This window comes from Hemibagrus wyckioides, linkage group LG04 (genome assembly GCF_019097595.1).
Source record: "Hemibagrus wyckioides isolate EC202008001 linkage group LG04, SWU_Hwy_1.0, whole genome shotgun sequence".
NCBI lineage: Eukaryota > Metazoa > Chordata > Actinopteri > Siluriformes > Bagridae > Hemibagrus > Hemibagrus wyckioides.
Genome location: NC_080713.1, coordinates 26248699 through 26256212, shown reverse-complemented (window position 1 = coordinate 26256212; position 7514 = coordinate 26248699). Strand labels below are relative to the sequence as shown.

General features: G+C 45.3%; 1 protein-coding gene across 1 annotated transcript in view; it reads left to right on the top strand.

The window, feature by feature from the left end:
* The first annotated feature begins 233 nt into the window (after nt 1-233).
* The window catches only part of LOC131352154 (tyrosine-protein kinase CSK), a 34086-nt gene continuing 26805 nt past the window's right edge, over nt 234-7514 (top strand). The window contains exon 1 of the mRNA XM_058388084.1: nt 234-495. The gene's annotated coding sequence lies outside the window, so the exon portion shown is untranslated. The remainder of the gene's footprint in view (nt 496-7514) is intronic.

The window sequence follows — 7514 nt, the reverse complement described above, 5'->3', positions numbered from 1 at the left end:
ACAGAGTAGCGTAGTAATATTAATATTGTACTTATGCGTTACACACGAAATGATTTAGAACATGTATGAGGTAAAAACAAACAAACAAAAATTCTATTTTTATAAAGAATTTTTCTATTTTTTGCGCATGCGCACTGCACACCGAACGGGCCTGTAGCGCGTGTGTTCACGCGTGCGTAGTGAGCACCCAGCGCAGCGTTTGGCCTTCGCGCATGCGCACTGTTTTTTTTTAAACGGAGCCCATTTCCTCTTCTGCAGGCCTGCCTGAGAGAGAGAGAGAGGTAGAGAGGGAGGGAGGGAGAGAGAGAGAGAGGCAGCAGTGTATTCCGTTTTTTTTTTTATATTCCTACAGGCTTGTGTTCGGGTTCCGCTTTGGATGATAAACCGAATTAAAACCGAATTAAAACCGAAGTAAAACCCCCAGAGAAGTCCGCGGAGTTGAAGCCGTCTGCCCAGTGCCGGAGGAGAGGCAGAGAGAGAAGGGGATCCAGCACGGTGAGTTATTAGCGGTAATTAGCTTGAGCTGCCGTGTCAGGGCGCTGTAGCTTCTGCAGACTCCACAAACACTGATTTATTTACACCTTTATATCCTACTATGGTTTTTAAAAAATCTTTTTTATCTATTCTGTTACCTTTCAAGCGCAGTTTAATCAGAAAGCCTAGTGGAGGTCTTGTTTTAGCAGCTTGCTAGGCTAACTACTGATATGGATTTGACAGGATATATAATAATGGATTTTGCTCGTTTTTTATATATATAGGAATCTTTTTCTCTACTAATATACCTGTACGAAGAATTTATATAACCGTACGAATGCATTCCGAGTAATGACTTAAATGCATAATGTTAATATATGCATGCATATTTAGATATGATTTGTATATATGTGTGCGCGTGCGTATTATAATATATTGAGATTATATATATATATATATATATATATATATATATATATATATATATATATATATATATATATATAATATATGCATATATATGTATATATTAGTCGTTGTTTTTATGATTGTGAAATGGACATTGGGCAGTGTTTCAGGTCTACTTTGTATTGGAACGTTAGATAAAGCTGATGGTTTTAAGGTGTGAAAGTGGTGCTGGGAATGTAACCAGGATCACACCAGGGCAGTTTGTCAGCTGAGGTGTGGCTGTGTGGAAGAGCAGCTCTCATCAGACTCTAAAGGATTAGGAGCTTGTGTGTGTGTGAGAGAGAGAGAGCATCTCCATGCATTCGCATTTCCGTCATCAGGAAATTTGTCCGGTCTAACAGATCCCGAGTCATGTCCCAGAGTCGAAACGTTTGTTGTGCCAAACGGAAACACTCCGACAGACATTCGGTGCTGGAGATCCACCAGGCGGTGCAGGCTTTGGCTTGAGAGAAGCCACTGTGAAATGAAGTGAACTGAAGCGAGCCGAGCCTTGGGATGGTCCAGGACAGAAACTGGGGTAATCCCACTGTTTGGCACTCGGGACTCTCGGAGGAATCCCACGAGCGAGACAGCAACATGTGAGGGATCCATATGCTGCGTCTGAGTAGTCGTGCAGGGTACACGCCAAAGCGCTCGTCCTCTACCTACCTACCTACGTGTTGACTCGAGCATCTTCGATATACATGAGGTGTTATTTTTTTTTGGCTTTGACATGGCTGCATCTCTGGCTTAAAGAGAGCGATGCAGCGGCGCTTTAGTGCTTCAGGCTCTGAAGGATCTGAGGCTCGTCATCTCATAGCTCTGTATGTAGCTGAGACTGCGAGTCGTGTTGCATTCTGGGGCTTCAGAGTTTCCTTTAAGTAACGTTTCACTTACCAGGAATTTGCCATGCTGGTGACTCAGGCACTGAGTCAGAAAGCGGAAAAGAAGTTAAAGTGCTGTGTAGAACGTAGACTGAGGATCGAGCAAGACGCATGTTACGAGCCCGACTGAGCGTTTCCTCAGCGTCAGAACACAGACCAAACACAGACCAAAGCCCAGGTTTGATGTGTTTTTCAGCTTATTCAGCTTTGTTCTCGGCTCGTCAGATCACTACGCCGTGTTGAGTTTTATCAATCCGTAGAACGGCAGATCTCGAGAGAAGGCTATCGACACAGAAGCCGATCGGATTGATTTTTTTTCTTTAACAGCTCAATAGTGGATTTGTTAATCCACATGGTGCAGGATTTCAGGAGGTGATTGAGGGTCCCCTCTACCTCCACCACCACCACGAGTTCGATGTGAACGATGTAGAATTTTTAGAAATCGGTGATGAAGTGCATCCTGGGAAACCACGGCAACCAGGAGGAAGGTACACCAGAGTTGAACGATGTTAAATAATCAAATATATAATGTATATACTCGTGTATGCGAGTGGATTTATCAGACTCTGGTACTAGACTCTCCTCATTGTTATAGAGACTGGAGGGGGCGTGGCTAGTCAGGTTGCGCTGACTGTTTTGTAGGTCACATGACCAACACCAGTTTGTAGCTTTACTCTTTTGTAGCTTTTAACTGGGATTCAGTGTGAGGATGAACAGCTGAGCGGTTACTATCGTGTAATTATAACAAATTCTTATTCCACATGATAGAACTGAATCTGTACCAAGAGAGAGAGACAGAGTGGGAGAGATAGACAGAGAGCGAGAGAGAAGACAGAGGAAGAGAGACAGAAAGAGAGAGACAAGATGAGAGAGAAACTGAGAGATAGAGAGAGAGAGAGAGAGTGTCAGAGACAGACAGACAGAGAGTGGGAGAGAGAGACAGAGAGCGAGAGAGAAGACAGAGGAAGAGAAAGACAACATGAGAGAGAAACCGAGAGAGAGAGAGAGAAACTGAGAGATAGAGAGAGAGAGTGTCAGAGACAGACAGACAGACAGAGTGAGAGACAGACAGACAGATAGAGAGAGAGAGAGGCAGACAGAGAAGGAGAGAGACCGAGAGAGAGAGAGACAGACAGGGAGAGAAAGTGTGATATGATTTGGACGAGAATAAAATCTCGTATGTGATAATGACATGACTTCATCTGGACGTGTAAAAGCTCTACACTTTAAAGAATATTCACAATATAAATGATGTAAACTTTATGCTGTCTGTTTTTAGCGATCTAATCTTGGTCTTATCAGGTGACGGGATGCAAAATATCCGAAAGCTTACAACCAATGAAGCAGGAAAATAACTGAACCGAATGATGAGCAGGCTGTAACCATGGCAACCATCGTTACATCTTTAGCAGCTGTCTAGTTTAGATCATCTGTGCAATATTTCTGACTTTGTAAAGAGTTAGCCTGGTTCCTCAGTGTTTTTAGCGTAACGGTAGTGAGGAGAAGCGCGAGGTTTTGTTTCGGCTCTGATTTGTTTTCCTGTCTCTCTTCTTGTGCTTTGACCTGCAGTGATGAAGCAGAGCTGTTCATTACGTTGCTTTTCTTGTCCTATTTGTCGTATTAGCGAACGGTGAAGCCCGAACACGACGTCACACCGCTTTCTCTTTTAGCCTTGCATCTAACCCTAGACACCTAAAAGGCCAGACCGGACACATCCACTGCTCCCATTGGCTGGTGCTGTGACATCATGACGCCATATTGGTTGTTGCTAGACGCTGAGAGCGCTATCAAGTTTTCAGTCTCTTTTATTGATTGATCAGGCTTTATGATTTAGGGGCCGTCTTCCTCTGTGCTCAGCAATTCCCTCTTTCAGCTCATAGTGACGGGGTTTCTGAGGATCGTTCACAAGTTTATACACTATATTGCCAAAAGTTTTGGGACACCCCTCCAAGTCATTGAATTCAGGGGTTGGGCTCGGCCCCTTAGTTCCAGTGAAAGGAACTCTTAATGCTTCAGCATATCAAGACATTTTGGACAATTTCATGCTCCTAACTTTTGGGGATGACCCCTTCCTGTTCCAACATGACTGCACACCAGCGCACAAAGCAAGGTCCATAAAGACATGGATGAGAGAGTTTGGTGTGGAGGAACTTCACAGAGTCCTGACTTCAACCTGATAGAACACCTTTGGGATGAATTATAGTGTAGACTGTGAGCCAGAACTTCTCGTCCAACATCAGTGTCTGACCTCACAAATGCGCTTCTAGAGGAATGGTCAAAAAAATTCCCATAAACACTCCTAAACCTTGTGGAAAGCCTTCCCAGAAGAGATGAAGCTGTTATAGCTGTCAAGGATGGACCAACTCCATATTACATTCATGTGCATGTAAAGGGAGCCGTCCCAAAACTTTTGGCAATGTAGTGTATGTACTACATATGATATTAGCTTATATGTCTGTACTTGCGTCCCTTCTATTCGTTTTATGACATCACTTCCATGCGTGAGAACTTCCTGTCAGAGGGCTGGTGTTTGGTGTGTGAAAATTCCCAGCATACGTTGTGTAGAAAAAGCAGACTCTCTCTGGTGGCTTTTTGGTGAAACTCCGCCCACCACATCGCGGCGCAGACCTTTCCTGAAGACGAAAAGCTTTTAATTACTTGCCAGGTGTGTGTGCGCATGACGTTTTAGTCCTCCATGTGGTCCTGGAGGCTTGCGTATCGAATCAGAGGAGGGAGTGTCTTCTCTCAGGATATTTGACTCTTTCTCCTCCTCTTCTTTTCGTCCTTCTCAGATGTCAGGCGCTCGAGAGACACACTGGAAACCTTGGCCTTAGTTCTTGTTTATTAATTAATTTATTTAAACGTGCTGTGTGTATTTTTGGTGAAGTTAGAAAAAAAAAAATGAAGTCGAGTGTACGGTGTCACGGAGTTCCTGGTTTCATAATCTGTAAAAATATCAAGAGAAGAAACAAGCTTCTGGAAATCTAGATCAGATGAGTGTGTGTGTGAGAGAGAGAGAGAGAGAGAGAGAGAGAGAGAGAGAGAGAGAGAGAGAGGGAAAGAAAGAGAAAGAAAGAAAGTGATAGAGGGATAAAGATGAGAAATAGGGAGAAAATTGAGAGAGGGGAAGGAAATTGAGAGCAGACAGAAGGGGAGAGAGAGAAGAGAGAGGGCAGAGAGAGAGAGGGAAAGAAAGAGAGAAAGAAAGTGATAGAGGGATAAAGATGAGAAATAGGGAGAAAATTGAGAGAGGGGAAGGAAATTGAGAGCAGACAGAAGGGGAGAGAGAGAAGAGAGAGGGCAGAGAGAGAGAGAGAGAGAGAGGGAAAGAAAGAGAGAAAGAAAGTGATAGAGGGATAAAGATGAGAAATAGGGAGAAAATTGAGAGAGGGGAAGGAAATTGAGAGCAGACAGAAGGGGAGAGAGAGGGCAGAGAGAGAGAGAGAGAGGGAAAGAAAGAGAAAGAAAGAAAGTGATAGAGGGATAAAGATGAGAAATAGGGAGAAAATTGAGAGAGGGGAAGGAAATTGAGAGCGGACAGAAGGAGAGAGAGAAGAGAGGGCAGAGAGAGGGGGGGGGAGAAAGAAAGTGATAGAGGGATAAAGATGAGAAAGAGCAGAGAGAAGAAAGAGGGAGAGAAAAACAAGGGAGGGAGGTCAGAGAGAGAGAGATGAAAACGAGCATGAGGACAGAGAGAGAAACGAGAGAGGGAGGACAAAAAGAGAGATGAGCGAGGGAGAATAGACAGAGAGAGAGAGAAACCAGAGCAGGAGGACAGGGAGAAATGAGAAGGTGAGGACAGAGAGAGAGGGTGGACAGAGAGAGACAAGAGGGGGAGGACAGATGAGACAGGGTGGATAGAGAGAGGAGAGAGGGAGGACAGAGTGAGGGGGATGAGCGAGAGGGAGACGAGATGGAGGACAGAGAGAGAATCAAGAAGGGGAGGACAGAGAGAGAATCGAGACGGGGAGGATGGAGAGAGAGACGAGAGGGAGGGCGGAGAGAGAGGACAGACAGAGAGAGACAAGAGATGGAGGATGGAGAGAGAGAGATGAGAGAGGGAGGACAGAGAGGGAGACAAGAGATGGAGGACAGAGAGAGGGAGGACAGACAGAGAGAGAGAGACGAGAGAAGGACCGACTGAGAGAGATGAGAGAAGGAGGACAGACAGAGATACAAGAGAGGGAGGACAAAGAAAGACTGGAAGAGCTTATTCCTATAAGTAGAAAGGAAAGGTTTCTATTGTCAAGAGCTTGAGGATGACTGATCTGAGCGTGATGATGATGAAGACTTCAGTTCAGTGAGCACTGAGACACATGGTGAGGACGTCCTTCACTCTTTCTGCTCTGGTTTTTCATTCTTAATTCCACCGTATCTTCCTCCCGTGTCTCAGCCAGATGTTTCATGAGGAGTCGTTAGACGTCTGGCAGTTAAAGTGTAAGATCAGCTGTTTGCCATTTCCTGTCCTGCTGAGTATGAAGCAGAAGAACTGATCCCAGATCAATACTCTGACTCCGTTAACCCCACAGTGTCCACGCCAGACACCACTGCCCCTGATTCACCTTACACACGAGTATAAGACTGAGGTCACACTGATGGTGTTGTGACACTGACCAGGTTGTTTATTAGCAGGTTATTACCCCTCTCTCGGGGTAAACACGGCTTAGTGTCTGCCTCAGCATGCAGCGTGAAGTCTAATAACACGATAAACACGCTCAGAGGAGCCGGCTAATGGACTGGGTTTGTGGAAGATGCTTAACAGAGCTTTGCTTAATTAAGAGAAAAAAAACGCCACATTATGCCACATGTGAAGGACGTTTTCTCCAGCTCAGTGCGTCCTGTCCTCATGCTCTGGTGAGGGGATGATCTCAGTGTTATTCCATATCTTTAGTTCTTTTCTCTAACTTTCAGTAAGAGATGGTCACACAGGTTCAGGGTCAGTCAGGGTCTCACTGGAACACCGAGTGTTAGGTGAGAATCACTGCAGTAGGTTCAGGATGGTCAACATTCCGTCTGTGATGTTCTTACTAGGTGAGAAGAAACCTGCAGAACCAGACAGGAACCTGAGCTCAGGATCAAACCTGCAACCTGCTGCTCTGAGGCAACTGGAAATCTAGATCAGGCTAATGAGAAGGAGAAAGAAAGTAATTGAGAGAGAAAGAAAACTGAGAGAGGACAGAGAAAGCAATAGAGTGAGTTGCAAGGGATGGGTGTATGGAGATGAGAGAGAGACGAGACATGGAGGAAAGAAAACGAACTGAGAAAGTGAAGGCAGAGAGAAATAAGAGAGGGAGGACAGAGAGAGAAACGAGAGAGGGAGGACAGAAAGAGAGTGACATGAAAGGGAGACGAGAGATGGAGGAAAGAAAGAGAACTGAGAGAGACGAGAGAGTGAAGACAGAGAGAAACAAGAAAGGGAGGACACAGAGAGAGAGAGAGAGAGAGAGAGGACAGGGAGAGAGAGATGAGAGAGGGAGGACGGAGAGAGGAAACGGGAGAGGGAGGACAGAGGAAACAAAAGAGAGGGAGGACAGAGCAAGAGAGAGAGGACAGAGAGGACAGAGGATACGAAATAGTGGGAGGACAGAGAGAGGAGACAGGAGAGGGAGGACAGAAAGAGCAAATGAGAGAGAGGACAGAGAGAGAGACGAGAGGGAGGACAGCGAGAGGAAAGGAGAGAGACGAGAGAGGGAGGACACAGAGAGAGAG